Below are 20,259 nucleotides of genomic sequence, written 5' to 3'. Positions count from 1 at the left end.
ATTACAATCAAATCTAATCAAACAAAGTTATGGTAAGCATTTACAAAACAATGAAGAATTCAAGACTATATACAAAAAGGTAAAAAGGATAGATCTCACCATGGTGTGGTGTCTCCCATCTAGCACTTTTGTTTAATGTCCTTAAGTTGGACTTTCACTAGCTCATTGTTCTTTGCCAAAAGGTGCATCCTCTAAAAGGAATACCTCAATCTATTTGTTGCTCTTCATTTGCTCACCATGATACAACTTGAGACGGTGCCTATTGACCTTGAAGATACCCGGACTTGAGGGATGGCACAAATGGTAAACCCCATAGGGTTCCGCTTTCTCTACTTGATATGGGCCTTCCCATTTTGACCTTAGTTTTCTGGGCAACAATCTCAATCTAGAATTATAAAGAAGCACTAGATCACCGGCTTTAAATTCTTTACCTCTTATGTTCTTATCATGCACGGCTTTCATTTTCTCCTTGTAAAGTCTCAAATTCTCATAAGCTTCAAGCCTCAAACATTCCAACTCCGCTAGTTGTAGCTTCCTTTCAACTCCGGCTCCACCCAAACTTGGGTTGCACTCCTTGACGGCCCAATATGCCTTGTGCTCTATCTCCACCGGTAAGTGGCAAGCCTTGTGATAAACCACTATTTTATGGTTTATCTTGTGCTCAATTGAGTGGATTTTATCAATCTTTCATACACTTATTCATATGATTTGCATGAGTTTACGTTTTCCTTCCTGATTTTGTGCTATGATTGAAAACATGCTTCTTTGGTCTTAATTTTGATATGTTTAATCTTCTCTTATTACCATTCGATGCCTTGATATGTGTGTTAAGTGATTTCAGAGATTACAGGGCAGGAATGGCTCAGAGGATGGAAAGAAAGCATGCAAAAGTGGAAGGAATACAAGAAATTGCTAAGCTGTCCAACCTGACCTCTTCACACTCAAACAGTCATAACTTGAGCTACAGAGGTCCAAATGATGTGGTTCCAGTTGCGTTAGAAATCTAACGTCCGGGGCTTCGCAACGATATATAATTTGACATAGCTGCCTCAAAGCCAGGTGACACAAACGCGTGGATCACACGGACGTGTGAACTGGCGAAAACCCAATCCGCGCGAACGCGTGGACGACGCCTCCGCGTCACTTTCCCGCGACCTGTACGTACCAGAAATCGCTGGGGGCGATTTCTGGCCTATTTTTGACCCAGTTTTCGGCCCAGAAAACACAGATTAGAGGCTATAAAGTGGGGGAATGCATCCATTCATTGACAAGTCTTCCATTATTCACTTTTCATAATTTAGATGTAGTTTTTAGAGAGAGAGGTTCTCTCCTCTCTCTTATGATTTAGGATTAGAATTTCTCTTATTTTAGGACTGCTCATCTTCATTACAGGTTCAATGTTCCTTTTATTTATTTTATTAATTTAGTTTATGAACTCTTTATGTTTAGATTAATTTTCTATTATTAATGCAATTGAGGTATTTCAGATTTATGATTTTTATTTAGCCTTTTATATTCTTGGCTTTAATTGATTAATTGGAGACTCTTGAGTTATCAAACTCATCGTGATTGATAATTGTTATTTTTGCTAATTGAATTGAATTTCCATAACTCTAGTCCTTTCTTAGGAATTGGCTAGGACCTGAAGATCAAACTAATTAGTCCACTTGACTTTCCTTTGCTTTAGTAAAGGTTAACTAAGTGGGATTAAAACTCAATTCTCATCACCATTGATAAGGATAACTAGGATAGGACTTCCAAATTTTCATACCTTGCCAAGAGTTTTATTAGTTATTAATTTATTAATTCCTGCAATTTATTACCCTTGTTCAAACCTTTTAAAACCCAAAAACACTGTTTTCCATAACTAATAATAAGAACACCTCCCTGCAATTCCTTGAGAAGACGACCCGAGGTTTGAATACTTCGGTTTATAAATTTTATTTGGTTTGTTACTTGTGACAACCAAAACTTTTGTACGAAAGGATTTTCTGTTGGTTTAGAAACTATACTTACAACGCGATTACTTTTATTCTTTACCGATAGGAAATCCGATCGTCAAAATGGCGCCATTGCCGAGGACTTGCAAACGTGTGCCTTATTATTGGTTATTGTAAATATTTGCTTTTTGCTTGTTTATTTGTTTTTATTTTTGTTTTTATTTTTGCTTTTTCATAAATTAAGAGGTTATTGGTTTTTATTTAGTTATTAAAAATTTTTTCAAAAATTTGTTCTTCGTGTTCATCTTGACCTTCAAGTTTTTCTTAGTTGTTCTCTTCGTTTTGATCTAAAAATTTTAAGTTTGGTGTCATTTTATTGTTTTTCTCTTTCCTCATTTAATTCAAAAATATCTTTTCTCTTTATTTTAATTGAATTTTCGAAATTTGCATAAAAAAAAAATTTTTCTTTTTTAAAATTTTTATCTTATCTTATCTTAGTTTTAAATTTCAAAATTCAAATCTTTTTCAAAAATCATATCTTTTTTCAAAACCTTATCTTATTTCAAAATCAAATTTCAAATTTCAATATTCAATATTCAAAATTTAATTTTCAAATTCAAAATTTAAATTTCAATAACCTTTTAATTTAAATTTGTTTTTATTTTCGTTTTTAATTTTTATTTGCTATTGTGAGTTCTCACCCCCATCGCTTTAAGTTTGGTTCCAATGTTATTGTAAGGAATGGAAACTATAATGAAAATAGGCATCAAGGTTGGAAGAATCAAAGATGGGAGGAGCCACAAGGATTTGATCAACCCTCTTGGCAACAACCCCCTCCAATGCACTATAACCAACAACCATTATGTGATGCATACCAAAATGATAACTATGGTAGACCCCCTTGTAGTTACCAAAAAGTCCCACCATATGCTTATGAACCATCTCCTCAACACAACTCTGGACCACCATACTCACAAGTCCCTTACCACCAAACACCACCATATGACCCTAACCTATATCCACCACACCAACCACCATATGAACCACACCCAGAACCACCATCTCAATATTCACCATCTCCATATCCTTATCAAGAAGAACCACCTTCCTATTATGAGCCCTTTCTCCAAAATAATGAACCCTCATATCCACCCCAATCTCCAATGGATGACTTCCTTCGTGGTCTTCTTCAAGGGCAAGCGAAGATGCAAAGGGATGTACTGGAACTCACGACTGCCTTAACCGAGGTAGTAAATAAATTAGCTTCTCAACATCTGAGCACTCAAAGTACTCCCATGGCTGCATGTGGAGAATCAAAAGAAGAGCGTAGCATGAAGGAGACACTAGAAACTTCGGTGGACAATGAGGAACATGGCTTTGTATTGGAACAAGTGGAGGAAGCCATAATAGTTGCAGAGGAAGAAATGGTTGAAGATTTAGGAGATGCTGAACCTCCATGGGAATCGAGAACTGTACAGGATTCCGCCGAGAAGTTTGAATTTGATGTTGAAGAGGATGTACAACCTCCAAGGCATATCATGGTTGAATATTTTACAGAGGTTGATCAAGAGATGGAGATTAAAGAAGAGGAAGCAAAACCTCCCATGCCCTTGGTAAGCAATGAAGAAGAGATTGAATTGGAAGAAAGCTACCAAGAGGAAGAGGTTGATACTGAAGAAGCTTGCAAAGAGGTGGAAATTGTCAAAGAAGAGCACAAGGGAATTGAGTTAGAAATCACCTTGCCAAAGTTGTTGGAAACCTCTCCCCCAAGGCCATCACCATCCATCCCTTCATTCAAGTGGGTAAATCTCTCATCTCTAAGCTTAATTAGCTCACTTGAATATGCTTTGCTTGAAACAGATGGTCAGCTTAGAGCTCTTTGTGGCTTTAAGAGTAAGAGGGAAATGGTTAGTGGTAGGAGTCGTCATGCAAGGTTCAATATGATTGCATGCTCCAAATTAAAGTACAATGGTTGGTGCAAATCTCAATTGAATGGGTCTAGGAAGCTGTTTGGATGTCTCAGTGAGAATTTCAATTGCGTGCCACCCGGATGGAATCATGATGATCAACAAGAAGATGGGTGCAAAAGCAAGGTTTGGGACCCCGGAATTCATTCTAGCAATCAACACTCTTGGGGCCTTGTCACTTGCTTTAACTTGCTTGACGGCTTTCTGCGCCTAGTTTGGGATCCCGGAAGATACTGGAATTGCAAACATTGGTGGAGATTCAAGGTTCAGTACAAGCACAAGCCACCATAACAAAGGACTCCCCAAATGTCCAACTTAAGGACTTTAACTAAAAGTGCTAGGTGGGAGACAACCCACCATGGTATGATCGTTCCTTTTTCAATTTTAATTTTATTTCGTTTTGTTTGTTTTTAAGTTTTATTTTATTTCATTGAACCTGGAATTATTCATAACATCCACATTAGCATTGCATTTTGCATTCTACAAAAAATAAATAAATAAAAAATGCACGCGACGCGTAAGCGTTGCTAACGCATCCGCGTCACATGTGCATTAGGAAGAAAAGAAAAGTGAACAGAGAGTCACGCGAAAGCGTGGCTAGAGGCGTGCCTTAGGCACAAATATGCCCACGCGACCGCGTCGACCACACGGCTGCTTCATTTTGAAAACATGCCTCCCATGCGTCCGCATCACCCACGCGAACGCGTGGCTTTGTAAAATCGACGTAAAGGGGTGTATGGCAGTATGTTGGGCTGTAATGGGGCTGAACTCGTGCTGGAAGCCCAAGTCTTCTCACGCGACCGCGTGCGCCACGCGTCCGCGTCATTTTCAAAATATGGCCATTCACGCGATCGCATCACCCACGCGACCGCGTCACCTTAAATTTTGACAAAATGAGTTTGAAACAGAGAGTTGCACGAATGGTGCACGAAATTGTGATGTCAATGTTGACATTACTCTCTTACAATTTCGCACAACTAACCAGCAAGTGCACTGGGTCGTCCAAGTAATACCTTACGTGAGTAAGGGTCGATCCCACGGAGATTGTTGGCTTGAAGTAAGCTATGGTTATCTCGTAATTCTTAATCAGGATATAATATCAATAATAATTTTTAGTTTAAATTGTAAAAAAAAAAGTAAAAAGGGCAGAACACAAATTATACTTGTATGCAATGATGGAGAATATGTTGGAGTTTTGGAGATGCTTTGTCTTCTAAAATTTTGCTTTCCTCTGTTTTCTGATTCACGCACGCAAGTCCTCCTATGGCAAGCTGTGTGTTGGTGGATCACCGTTGTCAATGGCTACCATCCATCCTTCCAGTGAAAAGGGTCCAGATGCGCTGTCACCGCACGGCTAATCATCTGTAAGTTCTCAATCGTACCGGAATAGGATTTACTATCCTTTTGCGTCTGTCACTACGCCCAGCACTCGCGAGTTTGAAGCTCGTCACAGTCATTCAATCCTTGAATCCTACTCGGAATACCACAAACAAGGTTTAGACTTTCCGGATTCTCTTGAATGCTGCCATCAATCTAGCTTATACCACGAAGATTCTGATTAAGAGATCCAAGAGATATTCATTCATTCTACGGTAGAACGGAAGTGGTTGTCAGGCACGCGTTCGTGGGGTAATGATGATGATTGTCACGTTCATGATATTCATGTTGAAGTGCGAATGGATATCTTAGATAGGAACACGCATGTTTGAATGGAAAACAGAAATACTTGCATTAATTCATCGAGACACAGCAGAGCTCCTCACCCCCAACAATGGAGTTTAGAGACTCATGCCGTCAAAAAGTACAAAGTCCAGATCTAAAATGTCATGAGATCCAAAATAAGTCTCTAAAAGTTGTTTAAATACTAAACTAGTAGCCTAGGTTTACAGAAAATGAGTAAACTATGATAGATAGTGCAGAAATCCACTTCTGGGGCCCACTTGGTGTGTGCTGGGGCTGAGACTAAAGCTTCTCACGTGCCTGGGCTGTTTTGGGCGTTCAACGCCAGGCTGTAACCTGTTTCTGGCGTTGAACTCCAACTTGTAACGTGTTTCTGGCGCTGGACGCCAGACTGCAACATGGAACTGGCGTTGAACGCCAGTTTACGTCATCTATCCTTGATTAAAGTATAGACTATTATATATTGATGGAAAGCTCTGGATGTCTACTTTCCAACGCAATTAGAAGCGCGTCAATTGGACCTCTGTAGCTCCAGAAATTCCATTTCGAGTGCAGAGAGGTCAGGACCCAACAGCATCAGCAGTCCTTTTTCAGCCTGAATCAGATTTTTGCTCAGCTCCCTCAATTTCAGCCAGAAAATACCTGAAATTACAAAAAAACACACAAACTCATAGTAAAGTCCAGAAATATAAATTTTTCCTAGAAACTAATGAAAATAAACTAAAAACTAACTAAAATATACTAAAAACTATATGAAATTAACCCCAAAAAGCGTATAAAATATCCGCTCATCACAACACCAAACTTAAACTGTTGCTTGTCCTCAAGCAACTAGATAAATAATATAGAACACAAATGAGTCAAGAAACAATAATATCTCAGAGTTTTTGAGTGAAGCTCAAATTCTAATTAAATAAGCGGGTCTAGTAGCTTTTTGCTTCCGAACAGTTTTGGCATCTCACTTTATCCATTGAAGCTCAGAATGATTGGCATCTATAGGAACTTAAAATTCAGATAGTGTTATTGATTCTCCTAGTTCAGTATGTTGATTTTTGAACACAGCTACTTTTATGAGTCTTGGCTGTGGCCCTAAGCATTTTGTTTTCCAGTATTACCACCGGATACATAAATGCCACAGACACATAATTGGGTGAACCTTTTCAGATTGTGACTCAGCTTTGCTAAAGCCCCCAATTAGAGGTGTCCAGGGTTCTTAAGCACACTCTTCTCTTTGCTTTGGACCTTGACTTTAACCGCTCAGTCTCAAGTTTTCACTTGACACCTTCACGCCACAAGCACAAGGTTAGGGACAGCTTGGTTTAGCCGCTTAGACCAGGATTTGATTTCCTTAGGCCCTCCTATCCACTGATGCTCAAAGCCTTGGATCCTTTTTATTACCCTTGCCTTTTGGTTTTAAGGGTTATTGGCTTTTTCTGCTTGCTTTTTTTTTTTGCAAGCTTTGTATTCACTGCTTTTTCTTGCTTCAAGAATCATTTTTATGATTTTTCAGATTACCAATAACATGTCTCGTGTTTATCATTCTTTCAAGAGCCAACATATTTAACCTTCAAGAACATCAAATTCCAAAGACATATGCACTGTTCAAGCATTCATTCAGAAGGCAGAAAGCATTGCCACCACATGTAAACAATTAGAATTTGTTTTATTAAAAACTCAAAAATTATTGCCTCCTTGTTTTAAAGAAAATCTTCTATTTTATTCATGTTTAATGATGATGAGAAAAATAAATTATAGCTTAATTGGGGATAAAATCAAAATATAAATACTAGTTACCATTATATGACTCCTAAGGTGAAACTCAAATAATAGAAAAAAAGTTATCACAGGGTTAAGGTTAAGATCAGAACTCAACAACCTTGACTTTGGGAAGCGGATGCCTCTTTAGTCTGTGGAGTGCTTGGCCCTTCAAGAGATAGTTTCTGACGCTTTAGTTCTCTTAATTCACGCCCTTGCACTTCTTGTTCTCTGAGCAGTTTGCAAAGCATGCTGTTTTGATTTTGCTGTTCTTCCTTCATTTGGTCCATGGTTTCTTGCAACTTAGTGACAGATGCCTCAAGATGCTCCCAATATTCAAATTGAGGGAGTTCTGGTAGGAATTCTTGCGCCCTCCTCTTGATGGGGTCATCCTTCATTTGTTGTTTTTCCATTGTGATTTTAGTGATTGGTTGCTCCACTGAGATATACTCTGTTATTCCCATCTTTACTCCAGCATCTTTGCAGAGCATAGAGATTAGGCTTGGATAAGCCAGCCTGGCATCCTTGGAGTTCTTGTTGGGAAGTATGTAGAATTCAGATGGGATCAGTTGATGAACTTCTACTTCTTTTCCCAACATAATGCAATGGATCATCACTGTTCTTCTAGTATTGACTTCAGAATGGTTGCTGGTGGGCAATATAGAATGCCCAATGAAGTCCAGCCATCCTCTGGCGACTGGTTTGAGATCTTCTCTCTTGAGTTGATTTGGGACACCCCTCGTGCTGGTGGTCCACCTGGCTCCAGGGATGCATATATCCTCTAGAATCTTATCCAGACCCTTGTTTGTTCTCATCATTCTCCTATTAAAGGAGTCTGGGTCATCTTTCAGCTGAGGTAGCTTAAAGATCTCCCTGATTTTGTCAGGGTGGATGTGAACGATCTTTCCTCTGACCACAGTCCTATAGTCATAGAGGGCAGCTCCAGATATTCTCTGCCTGTCTGTTTGTCACAGATTAGCGTAGAATTCCTGAACCATATTCCTTCCCACTTTCGTTTCAGGATTAGCTAGGACTTCCCAGTTCCTGTTTCGAATCTGCTCTTGGATCTCCGGGTATTCATCTTCTTTCAGATCAAACTTGACTTTCGGGATCACAAATCTTAGACCCATTATTTTGTAGTAATGGTCTGAATGTTCTTTGGTTAAGAACCTCCCTTGATTCCAAAGTGGTTTTGGAACACTCTCTTTCTTGCCTCTTGGAGTGGGTTATTTTCCTTTAGGAGCCATGATCTTAGTGGGTATGGTTTAGTGATCACGGATAAACACACCAAACTTAGAGGATTGCTTGTCCTCAAGCAAAAGAAAAGAAAGGAGAGTGATAGAAGGAGAGCTAGTGTTGAATGGTGATTGAGAGGAAGGAGGCCGAATGGGTTTTCGAAAATAGGGGGAAAGATAAGATAGAAGATATGATTTAAAAAGAAATAAGTGTGATAAGAAAAGATATAATTTAAAATTGAAGAGATATGAAAGATATTTGAATAAGATAGATTTGGATTTTCGAAAAAGATAATATGGAGATTTTTTTTTTAATATTGATTAGTTGAATTGGATTTTTGAATGAAAAGAGATAGATTTGTTTTGAAAATTTTGAAAAAGAGTTGAATTGGATTGAAAAAAGGATTTGTGCTTATGGATTAAGATACATTTGATATTTTTAAAGTAGGGTTTTTAGAAATTAGGGATTTTAGAAATCAGGGTTTGTAACATGTTTATGCAAGAAATCATGAATTGAAACATAAAAATTAAAATTAAAATGAAAAATTTGAAGTAAAAACGAATTTACCTCCTCCCTACCATCCTGGCGTTTGAACGCCCAAACGCTGCATGTTTTGGGTGTTCAACGCCCAACTGCTGCTTCTCCTGGGTGTTCAACGCCCAGCTGTTGCTTCTTTCTGGCGTTGAACGCCAGGAACTCCTTTGTCACTGGGCGTTTTTCTGAACGCCCAGATGGCTATCCTTACTGGCGTTCAACGCCCAGTGGATGCTTCTTTTGGGCGTCCAAAACAGACTTTTACTGGCGTTTTCTTGCCAGTGAGCTCTTTTTCTCTGTTTTGTGTGCGGAATCCTTTTGTAACCCTATAAACTTATACAATTGACTCTTTACCTTAGTGTCAATGAACTTTATATAAACAAATAAAATCAAAAATAGGGCAAAATGCTTAGAGGAAGTGATGCCCCATGGCTGGGTTGCCTCCCAGCAAGCGCTTCTTTATTGTCTTTAGCTGGACCTTGCTGAGTTTTTTAATCTAGCCTCAGCCTTGAGCACTCTTGCTCAACATTGCCTTCAAGATAGTGCTTGATTCTTTGTCCATTAACAATGAACTTCTTATCAGAATCAATATCTTGAAGCTCCATATAACCATATGGTGATACACTTGTAATCACATATGGTCCCCTCCACCGGGACTTCAGTTTCCCGGGAAATAGCCTGAGCCTAGAGTTAAACAACAGAACCTTTTGTCCTGGTTCAAAGATTCTAGATGACAGCTTTCTGTCATGCCACCTTTTTTATTTTTCTTTATAAAGCTTGGCATTTTCGAAAGCAGTGAATCTGAATTCCTCTAGCTCATTCAGCTGGAGCAATCTTTTTTCTCCAGCTAATTTGGCATCAAAGTTTAGGAATCTGGTTGCCCAGTAGGCTTTATGTTCCAGTTCCACAGGCAGGTGGCATGCCTTACCATACACGAGTTGGTATGGAGAGGTCCCTATAGGAGTCTTGAATGCTGTTCTGTAAGCCCACAAAGCATCATCCAAGCTTCGTGCCCAATCCTTTCTATGGGTACTCACAGTCCATTCCAGGATTCTTTTTAGTTCTCTGTTAGAAACTTCAACTTGTCCTTTTTTCTGCGGATGATATGGAGTTGCCACCTTATGGCGAATCCCATACCGGACCATGGCAGAGTAAAGCTGTTTGTTGCAGAAGTGAGTGCCCCCATCACTGATTAGTACCCTAGGGACACCAAATCTGCAGAATATATGTTTCAAGAGGAACCTTAGTACTGTTTTAGTATCATTGGTGGGTGTGGCAATGGCCTCTACCCATTTTGATACATAGTCAACTGCCACCAGAATATAAGTGTTTGAGTATGATGGTGGGAAAGGCCCCATGAAATCAATTCCCCATACATCAAACAACTCAATCTCCAAGATTCCTTGTTGAGGCATGGCATAACTATGAGGCAAATTACCAGCTCTCTGGCAACTGTCACAGTTACGTACAAACTCTCGGGAATCTCTATAGAGTGTAGGCCAGTAGAAACCATATTGGAGGACCTTGGTGGCTGTTCGCTCACCTCCGAAATGGCCTCCATATTGTGATCCATGGCAATGCCATAGGATCCTCTGTGCTTCTTCTCTAGGCACACACCTATGGATTATTCCGTCTGCATATCTCTTAAAGAGATAGGGTTCATCCCACAAGTAGTACTTTGCATCAGTAATTAATTTTTTCTTTTGTTGCCTGCTGTACTCCTTGGGAATGAACCTTGCAGCTTTGTAGTTTGCAATGTCTGCAAACCATGGTAATTCCTGAATGGCGAACAAATGCTCATCCGAAAAGGTTTCAGAGATCTCAATAGAGGGAGAGGATGCCCCTTCCACTGGTTCTATCCGGGACAGATGGTCAGCCACTTGGTTTTCTGTCCCTTTTCTGTCTCTTATTTCTATATCAAACTCTTGCAGAAGCAACACCCATCTTATGAGTCTGGGTTTTGAATCCTGCTTTGTGAGTAGATATTTAAGAGCAGCATGATCTGTGTACACAATCACCTTTGATCCTACTAAGTATGATCTAAACTTGTCAATGGCATAAACCACTACAAGCAATTCTTTTTCTGTGGTTGTGTAATTTTTCTGGGCATTATTCAAAACACGGCTAGCATAATAAAGGACATGCAGAAGCTTGTCATGCCTCTGCCCCAGCACTGCACCAATGGCGTGATCACTGGCATCACACATTAATTCGAATGGTAATGTCCAGTCTGGTGCAGAGATAACTAGTGCTGTGACCAGTTTAGGTTTCAGAGTTTCAAACGCCTGCAGGCACTCTGTGTCAAACACAAATGGTGTGTCGGCAGCTAGCAGGTTGCTTAGAGGTTTTGCAATTTTTGAAAAATCCTTTATAAACCTCCTATAGAATCCTGCATGCCCCAGAAAACTTCTGATTGCCTTAACATTGGCAGATGGTGGTAATTTTTCAATTACCTCTATTTTAGCTTGATCCACCTCTATTCCCTTGTTTGAAATTTTATGCCCAAGGACAATCTCTTCAGTCACCATAAAGTGACATTTTTCCCAGTTTAAAACCAGGTTGGTCTCTTGGCATCTTTTCAAAACCAGTGTCAGGTGATCAAGATAGGAGCTGAATGAGTCTCCATATACTGAGAAGTCATCCATGAAGACTTCAAGAAATTTTTCCACCATATCAGAGAAAATAGAGAGCATGCATCTCTGAAAGGTTGTAGGCGCATTACACAGCCCAAAAGGCATCCTTCTGTAAGCAAATACTCCAGATGGACATGTGAATGCTGTTTTCTCTTGATCCTGGGGATCTACTGCAATTTGGTTGTAGCCTGAATAGCCATCCAAAAAGCAGTAGTAATTATGACCTGCTAGTCTTTCTAGCATCTGGTCTATGAATGGTAAAGGAAAATGATCCTTTCTGGTGGCTGTATTGAGCCTTCTGTAATCAATACACATGCGCCACCCTGTAACTGTTCTTGTAGGAACGAGTTTATTTTTTTCATTATGAATCACTGTCATGCCTCCCTTTTTAGGGACAACTTGAACAGGACTCACCCAGGGGCTATCAGAAATAGGATAAATAATCCCAGCCTCCAGTAATTTAGTGACCTCTTTCTGCACCACTTCCTTCATTGCTAGATTTAGCCGCCTCTGTGGTTGAACCACTGGCTTAGCATCATCCTCCAATAGGATTTTGTGCATGCATCTAGCTGGGCTTATGCCCCTAAGGTCACTTATGGACCACCCAAGAGCTTCCTTGTGTGTCCTTAGCACTTGGATTAGTGCTTCCTCTTCCTGTGGATTTAAAGCAGAGCTTATGATCACTGGAAAAGTATCACCTTCTCCCAGAAATGCATATTTCAGGGATGGTGGTAATAGTTTGAGCTCGGGTTTAGGAGGTTTTTCCTCTCCCTAAGAAAATTTCAGAGGCTCTTTCAATTCCTCTGAATCCTCTAGATCAGGCGGAACACCTTTAAAGATGTCTTCCAGGTCTAATTCGAGACTCTCAGCCATGTTGATCTCCTCCACCAGAGAGTCAATAAGATCAACTTTCATGCAGTCTTTTAGTGTGTCTAGATGCTGCATGGCATTGACAGCATTCAATTTAAACTCATCCTCATTGACTCTCAGGGTGACTTCCCCCTTTTGGACATCAATGAGAGTTCGTCCAGTTGCTAGGAAAGGTCTTCCTAGAATGAGAGTAGCACTCTTGTGCTCCTCCAATCACGCCTGATGGGTATTTAATGGAGCCATCAGCAAGTTGGAGACATATCCGGGTTGGTTTAACTTCTTCAGTTAAACCAAGCGTTCTGATGGTGGATGCAGGTATCAGGTTGATGCTTGTGCCAAGATCGCATAAAGCTGTCCTAGTGCAATTTCCCTCTAATGTGCATGGTATCAGAAAGCTTCCGGGATCTTTAAGCTTTCCAGGAAAGCTTTTCAGAATGACTGCACTGCATTCTTCAGTGAGGAGAACTCTTTCAGTTTCTCTCCAATCCTTCTTATGACTCAAGATCTCTTTCATGAACTTGGCGTACGAAGGTATTTGCTCAAGTGCTTCTGCAAACGGAATCTTTATTTCAAGAGTCCTGAGATAATCTGCAAAGCGAGAAAATTGCTTATCCTGCTCCTCTTGGTGGAGTTTTTGAGGATAAGGTATATTGGCTTTATATTCCTCAACCTTGGTTGCTGTAGATTTATTTCCTACAGAAGTGGTTGAAGAAGCCTTTTTAGATGGATTGTCATCAGCACTTGTGTGTGTCTGATCCCTCTCTAGCAATTGAGTGCCAGAGTTAGAAGCTGGAGTGACGTTAGACGCCAACTCCTCATCTGCTCTTGGCGTCTGAACGCCAGAACTGTGCTTCTTTTGGGCGTTCAACGCCAGTTCCTTGCTTGTTTCTGGCGTTGAACGCCAGTCCTGAGCATGGTCTGGGCATTCAGCGCCAGCCTTCCACCCAATCTCTGGCGTTTTAACGCCAGAATTATTTTTTCCTGGGCTCTTACTGTCCTCAGATGGATTTTGGGTGGTTTGCTCATTTCTTGGCTTCCTGCTGCCTTGAGATGGGGTATTTAATGTTTTCCCACTTCTTAATTGAACTGCTTGGCATTCTTCTGTTATTTGTTTTGACAGCTGCTGTTTTGTTTGCTTCAATTGTTCTTCCATATTTATATTAGCCATCCTTGTCTCTTGTAGTCTATCTTTGAATTCGGCTAACTGCTGTGTTAGAAAGTCCAATTGCTGATTGAATTCAATAGCTTGTTCAGCAGGACTGGGTTCAGTAGTTACTGTTTTAGCCTCTTCTTTCATGCAAGGGTCACTGCTTAGGTACAGATGCTGTTTTTTGGCAACTGTATCAATGAGCTCTTGAGCTTCTTCAATTATCTTTCTCATGTAGATAGATCCACCAGCTGAGTAATCTAGAGAGATCTGAGCTCTTTCTGTAAGCCTATAATAGAAGATGTCTAACTGAACCCACTCTGAAAATATTTCAGAGGGGCATTTTCTTAGCATCTCTCTGTATCTCTCCCAGGTATCATAAAGATATTCATTATCTCCTTGTTTAAAGCCTTGGATGTCCAGCCTTAGCTGTGTAATCCGTTTTGGAGGAAAGTATTGATTCAGGAATTTTTCTGTCAGATGTTTCCATGTCTTTATGCTAGCCTTAGGTTGATTATTTAACCACCTCTTAGCTTGGTCTTTTATAGCAAATGGGAACAGTAATAATCTGTAGACATCCTGATCTACTTCCTTGTCATGTACTGTGTCAGCAATTTGTAAAAACTGTGCCAAAAACTCTGTAGGTTCTTCCTGTGGGAGACTGAAATACTGGCAGCATGATAATGAGCTGAGGATTCAACTCAAAGCTACTGACTCCAATGGAGGGTATGCAGATACTACTCCCATATGAAGCAGTAGAGGGGTTAGCAAATGACCCCAGAGTCCTTCTAGACTGTTCATTTCCGCTTAGATCCATGATGGAGAAAAGGAGATGATGTAAAATAGAGAAGAAATATTTTTATTTATTTAATTATTTATTTATTTCAAAAACAAAATAAATTAAAATAAAATAAATAAAAATGGGTGAAGATTTTCGAAAAAATGAGGAGAGAGAAAGTAGTTAGGAAGTTTTGAAAAAGATATGAAATTTTTTTTTTTTGAAAAAGGTTTTAAATTTTGAAATAAAAATCTGAATTTTAAAGGTAAATTTCAAAAATTTGCTTTAAAATAGAGAGAAAAATTATTTTTGAATTTAAAGAGGAGAGAGAAAAATAATAAGATAGCACAAGATTTAAAAATTTTTAGATCTAATGCTCCTTGTTTTCGAAAATTTTGGAGGGAAAACACCAAGGAACACCAAACTTAAAAATTTTAAGATCAAGACACAAGGAAAACTCAAGAACGCCTTGAAGACTCACAAGAACAACAAGAACATGAAGAAGGAACACCAAACTTAAAATTTTTAGAAAACCAAACTAAAATTTTCAAAAATTATAGAAAGATTAACAAGAAAACACCAAACTTAAAGTTTGGCACAAGATCAAGAAAAATTATTTTTGAAAAAGATTTTTAATAAAACCAGTGCCTAATCATCAAGAACATAGACCAATGCTCTAGCCAATTGAGCTGTAAATGTAACACTTGTTTTGAAGAAGTATTTTTAATAACTAAGAAAAAATATTTTTTTTTAAAAAAAAATTTTTTTTTGAAAAGAATATAAAAGACTCTGACCCAAAAGACAAAATTTTCCTAATCTAAGCAACAGGATTCACCGTCAGTTGTTCAAACTCAAACAATCCCCGGCAACGGCGCCAAAAACTTGGTGCACGAAATTGTAATGTCAATGTTCACATTACTCTCTTACAATTTCGCACAACTAACCAGCAAGTGCACTGGGTCATCCAAGTAATACCTTACGTGAGTAAGGGTCGATCCCACGGACATTGTTGGCTTGAAGCAAGCTATGGTTATCTCGTAATTCTTAGTCAGGATATAATATCAATAATAATTTTTAGTTTGAATTGTAAAAAAAAAGTAAAAAGGGCAGAACACAAATTATACTTGTATGCAATGATGGAGAATATGTTGGAGTTTTGGAGATGCTTTGTCTTCTGAAATTCTGCTTTCCTCTATTTTCTGATTCACGCACGCAAGTCCTCCTATGGCAAGATGTGTGTTGGTGGATCACCGTTGTCAATGGCTACCATCCATCCTTCCAGTGAAAAGGGTCCAGATGCGCTGTCACCGCACAGCTAATCATCTGCAGGTTCTCAATCGTACCGGAATAGGATTTACTATCCTTTTGCATCTGTCACTACGCCCAGCACTCGCGAGTTTGAAGCTCGTCACAGTCATTCAATCCCTGAATCCTACTCGGAATACCATAGACAAGGTTTAGACTTTCCGGATTCTCTTGAATGCTGCCATCAATCTAGCTTATACCACGAAGATTCTGATTAAGAGATCCAAGAGATATTCATTCATTTTATGGTGGAACGAAAGTGGTTGTCAGGCACACGTTCGTGGGGGAATGATGATGATTGTCACGTTCATCACATTCATGTTGAAGTGCGAATGGATATCTTAGATAGGAACACGCATGTTTGAATGGAAAATAGAAATACTTGCATTAATTCATCGAGACACAGCAGAGCTCCTCAATGGATTTTAGAGACTCATGCCGTCAAAAAGTACAAAGTCCGGATCTAAAATGTCATGAGATCCAAAATAAGTCTCTAAAAGTTGTTTAAATACTAAACTAGTAGCCTAGGTTTACAGAAAATGAGTAAACTATGATAGATAGTGCAGAAATCCACTTCTGGGGCCCACTTGGTGTGTGCTGGGGCTGAGACTAAAGCTTCTCACGTGCCTGGGCTGCTTTGGGCGTTCAACGCCAGGCTGTAACCTGTGTCTGGCGTTGAACTCCAACTTGTAACGTGTTTCTGGCGCTGGACGCCAGACTGCAACATGGAACTGGCATTGAACGCCAGTTTACATCGTCTATCCTTAAGCAAAGTATGGACTATTATATATTGCTGGAAAGCCCTGGATGTCTACTTTCCAACGAAATTGGAAGCGCATCAATTGGATTTCTGTATCTCCAGAAATTCCATTCCGAGTGTAGAGAGGTCAGGACCCAACAGCATCAGCAGTCCTTTTTCAGCCTGAATCAGATTTTTGCTCAGCTCCCTCAATTTCAACCAGAAAATACCTGAAATTATAGAAAAACACACAAAATCATAGTAAAGTCCAGGAATATAAATTTTTCCTAGAAACTAATGAAAATAAACTAAAAACTAACTAAAACATACTAAAAACTATATGAAATTAACCCCAAAAAGCGTATAAAATATCCGCTCATCAACGAACGCGAGCTGCACTCGCGTCAATCGCACAAATCAGGCCACGCGATCGCGTGACCCATGCGTCCGCGTCACCTGAGCTTATCGCACACCACACAACCGCGTCACTCACGCGTCCGCGTCACATGCGGCGCACAACTAATCTAAATCAGCCAAAATATCTTATCTTTTCTTCCCCAATCCTAATTTTTCTTATCCTTTCTTACTTTCTTCTTCTTCATCTTTTTGATTTTGTGCATATTTTTATTTTCTTTTCTAAATTTATTATTTTTCCATTGGTGTTAAAAAAAATTTTTCAACTGTTATATCTTTTCTTGAATTATTCTGGTGCCTAATGACTTGTTTTACTCTGACTGGGTATTATTCTTCATAAGTCAATGCTACTCCTTCATGATACTTATATTATTTTGCATTGATATGAACTTATACTATCTTTCATTACCCACACTTTCCCCCTTTGTTGCAAATTTTGCACCACTGGTATGCTATGTGCTTCTATTATTTTCTCACTTGCATGTTGTAGCTACCATGTAATTGAGACCCTTATCATTTGGCATTAACCCACCCATACTTCATTTATTTTCTTATCTTTATTTCTGGGTTACTTTTCTTCCCTTTTTCTTTCAGGATGGCCACTCAGAAGGGAACCAGAAGACGTTTACATGGGGAGACAGACAAGTCCATCTGCACAATTTTTGGAAAAAAAAGCATTAGTTGAAGCAACCCGTCCACTTGCACATCTTAGCATGCACCGAGGATGGTGCAATCTTTAAGTGTGGGGAGATCGATACCAATCTCCGTGGGTTAGTACCTTCCTGTCCCAACACCAATGTTTAAATTTTCTTTGTAGTTAGTTGTTGCATTCGCATGTTTGTTTGATTTTGTGCATTTAGTTACTACTTGGTTGAAGTAATATTTTCTTTTTCCAGAAATTTTTATAGTATTTCACTAATTTAAATTGAAAAATTTGTGTTAAACCTGTTTGGAAGTTGTATTTGGAACATGGTTTTTGAGCCAAAGAACACACAACCTGTGAGATTTTGAGCTTATTTATATGGTTACATTATTTAACTATAAATTTTTATTTTTGTGTGTTTTCTTCTCTATAATTGCAATATTTGCTTTGTTCCATTCTATATGTCCATTATTTAGTGTATTTACATGCTTGCATATGATTGAGGCCATTACTTGTTTTTGCTCACTTATCCCAAATAAGCTTACCCTTTTATGTCACCCTTGTTAGCCACTTTGAACTTTTTAACCTCCTTCTATTTCATAACCACATTACTAGCCTTAAGCAGAAAAACAAAATAAAAATTCCAAGTTGAATCCTTGGTTAGCTTAAGATAGATATTGTGTATAATTTAAGTGTGAGAAATTTTATGGGAACATGGGATGATAGGAAAAAGTAGGAAATTAAATTGAATAAGTTATTTGAAAATTTGGGAAGCATGCTCATGTGAAATCAAAATAATTAAATTACCATTTGGGAAGCATGCTCATGTGAAATCAAAATAATTAAATTACCATGTGCATTGTTTAAAAAAAATTAAGTAATTAAATAAGGGGATACAAAAAAATATATATGAATTACCCCAAATGCAAAATAAAAAGGATCAATGCACATGGGACAAAATTCAAAAATAAGTTTGATACATGAGCATGTAATACAAAAGTGGGAAAAATTTGGGTAGCTAGGTAAAGCATTTTAAATTATATAAAGTATGTATATGTTAGGTGAAATCTTAGACTAATCAAGGATTCACTTTGTTAGCTCACTTAGCCTTATATATATATATATATATATATATCCTTACCTTTACCTCAGCCCCATTACAACCCTGAAAAGACCTCATGATGTTTGCATTGGTATACTAAATATTTGTTGATTAGTTAGATGAAGAACAAAGTTTAGAAAGCATGACTAGAGAAGAGTAGAGTGAATTACCCTAGACACTTGAGAGAGCAGAGTGATATACACTACCAGTGAGGGTTCAATGCTTGATTCTATGTTCCCTGCTTTCATGAGCTATATTCTTACAAGTTTATTTGTCTTTTATTGTATAATTTGAATTAGTGAAATCTGATTTATGTTTGTCTTGAAGAGCTTATTTACTTTTAACCAAGTAGGTAGAAACATTTTGCATTTAGCTACATTCATATAGATAGGATTGTATTTCATACATTTTACCATTCTTCTTCACTCCTTTATAGCTTCTCTTGAGCTTAGCATGAGGACATGCTAATGTTTAAGTGTGGGGAGGCTGATAAACCACTATTTTATGGTTTATCTTGTGCTCAATTGAGTGAATTTTATCAATCTTTCATACACTTATTCATATGATTTGCATGAGTTTACGTTTTCCTTCCTGATTTTGTGCTATGATTGAAAACATGCTTCTTTGGTCTTAATTTTGATATGTTTAATCTTCTCTTATTACCATTTGATGCCTTGATATGTGTGTTAAGTTATTTCAGAGATTACAGGGCAGGAATGGCTCAGAGGATGGAAAGAAAGCATGCAAAAGTGGAAGGAATACAAGAAATTGCTAAGCTGTCCAGCCTGACCTCTTCGCACTCAAATAGTCATAACATGAGCTACAGAGGTCCAAATGAGATGGTTCTAGTTGCTTTGGAAAGATAACGTCTGGGGCTTCGCAATAATATATAATTTGCCATAGCTGCCCCGAAGACAGACAACACAAACGCGTGGATCACGCGGATGTGTGACCTAGCGAAAACCCAATCCTCGCGAACGTGTGGACGACGCCTCCGCATCACTTTCCCGCGACATGTACGTACTAGAAATTGCTGGGGACAATTTTTGGCATATTTTTTACCCAGTTTTTGGCCCAGAAAACACAGATTAGAGGCTATAAAGTGGGAGAATGCATCCATTCATTGACAAGTCTTCCATTATTCACTTTTCATAATTTAGATGTAGTTTTTAGAGAGAGAAGTTCTCTCCTCTCTCTTAGGATTTAGGATTAGGATTTCTCTTATTTTAGGACTGCTCATCTTCATTACAGGTTCAATGTTCTTTTTATTTATTTTATCAATTTAGTTTATGAACTCTTTATGTTTAGATTGATTTTCTATTATTAATGCAATTGAGGTATTTCAGATTTATGATTTTTATTTAGCCTTTTATATTCTTGGCTTTAATTGATTAATTGGAGACTCTTAAGTTATCAAACTCATCGTGATTGATAATTGTTATTTTTACTAATTGAATTGAATTCCTATAACTCTAGTCCTTTCTTAGGAATTGGCTAGGACCTAAAGATCAAACTA

Source organism: Arachis hypogaea, chromosome 12 (assembly GCF_003086295.3).
Source record: "Arachis hypogaea cultivar Tifrunner chromosome 12, arahy.Tifrunner.gnm2.J5K5, whole genome shotgun sequence".
Taxonomy (NCBI): Eukaryota; Viridiplantae; Streptophyta; class Magnoliopsida; order Fabales; family Fabaceae; genus Arachis; species Arachis hypogaea.
Note: the sequence above shows the minus strand (reverse complement) of the source record.